The sequence below is a fragment of the Homalodisca vitripennis genome, unplaced genomic scaffold, assembly GCF_021130785.1.
Source record: "Homalodisca vitripennis isolate AUS2020 unplaced genomic scaffold, UT_GWSS_2.1 ScUCBcl_2584;HRSCAF=7495, whole genome shotgun sequence".
Taxonomy (NCBI): Eukaryota; Metazoa; Arthropoda; class Insecta; order Hemiptera; family Cicadellidae; genus Homalodisca; species Homalodisca vitripennis.
The window spans coordinates 50,852-52,927 of NW_025778700.1; positions in this window are offsets into that span (position 1 = coordinate 50,852).

Consider the following 2,076-nt stretch of genomic DNA (forward strand, 5'->3'; position numbering starts at 1 on the left):
TCTTATTTACTGCTATGTTAATTTTTTATAAAAGGCTGCTGAGATGAAGCAGTAATCCCTTTTAATATGAAGATGGAAATTGTCATAAACTTATGTAATTTCACAACACCTTAATATTTTACAGGGAAAAAGTTACGATTTCGTTAAGTTTTAATGAAGCTAGGTGTAATTTGATCTAGGAGTATACAAGAGCAGTTCTAAGAAATTTTCTTTTAATTTACATGATTTAATTTGGCGATTCAGAGTACTTGTTTCAAAAGACTAAAACCGGACTATTATAACACTATCCCCTTCTTTATTAGTTTAATTAAAATTAAATACACATTAAACTAACTGATAACTAATTAGTTAGATATTCGATGACGTACGCTTGAATTAAAACAGATTAACTTTATCATGTGAATGTTACTCGATATTTATAACTATTTTAACTGACGTGTAAACTAATTACAAATAATTAGATCTGAGCCTAATGTTTACAGTGGCATCAACCCACTATTGTAATCATCTGTTTGAATAATTTGGAATTTACACTACATGATTCATATGCACTCGTATTCATCAATTCGCATTCCTATAAAGATATTGTTTTTATATATTGCAAGAGTATAAATTAAACATAGAATACTGTAGTAGACTGTATGCATTGAATTACGTCGTATAAAATATTATTTCTTGTAAAGAAATTTAAATATTATTAATCGTGGAAAGTACCAGAGAACGGTCAATTACATTTCACATTCAAAAGTATTGTTAAACTTTTTTTGCCTTACACTCATATGCAGCCTATGGATAATTATTTAGAAAATGAGAATAGTAACTATTATAAACAAGGTTTTACAAGGTGGTAGGTGAATCTTCAAACAATAAAGGACAGTGAAGCGTACTTTACATTAACAGTGTGTCAAAGCTGGAAGTGAAATATTACACAAACCACTGAGAGGCGATGTGTGACCTTTGACACCTCATATTTGTCACCAGGTGTTCGTCAATATTATATCACGACTCGTTCTGCTTTTGTAATACCTGAAACTGTCACGCGTGTGTGTAATTAGAAATTGCATATGCAACAAGTGTTTTAACTTTGTATTACAGGAGAATATTATTATATAAAGCTGTGGAGAATATTACTTATTTTAATCACGAGTTTCGCACAAATATTTTTGAAATATTTATTTATTTAGGAAGTTATAGAAATATTAGAACTTAATTGTCAAAATATGAGGTTTTATTTTAGGTGGAGTGTATTACTAGTCTTTACTAGTAGTCAAAAAATTTTAAAATATTACAGATTTAATGTTATTTATGTAGTTTTTAATGATATATCCCCTTTAAGTATAGAATAGAATTGATGTAATAAACTTTATACTTTAATCTGTAGCAAACGATGATTAAAGTAGCTCTCATCATCATTTATATTTCTATATCTATATGTAGTCTAAATATATCCAAACAATACATGTATATATATTTAAGTAAGTTTTTGCTTACGTAAAGTTTTGTAACTGTATGCAAGTGTTTTTAAAATTTTAGTATAATTATATTTTTATATGTAAATTTATTTATAAATGTATATGTGTTTATAATTGTTGGTATTTTAACAAAAAAATTATATTGGCCGTTAAATTGATAAAAATTATAAAAAATATTTCATTGTCATATAATAATTGTAAGGCTCTCGTATATTATTTTGCCGTAAATTTTCTGTAAAAAATTAATAGACACACTAATTAATGATATACATGTTTTTATTAACTGTAAATTAATTAATATATTAGTAATTAGATTACATAGTTATATGGGGAGATTTTAGATAAATATAAAGACGCAACTATATAGATACAACCTGGATAAATATAACGTCTGTATTTTAAAAGATTAAGACGACATTAAGCACAAAGTCCGGTTCGTTAAAAGCTGGCTAATGGATCTTTGAGACTCGGAACTGAATCTGCAGCTGTTCTGTGCTGCTATCTAGGAACATCACGGGTATTTACTACAAGATGTTAAATGTTTATAGCAGCATGAAAATACCCGCAGACTACTCTTAGTAAACTGATGTAAAATGATTACTAG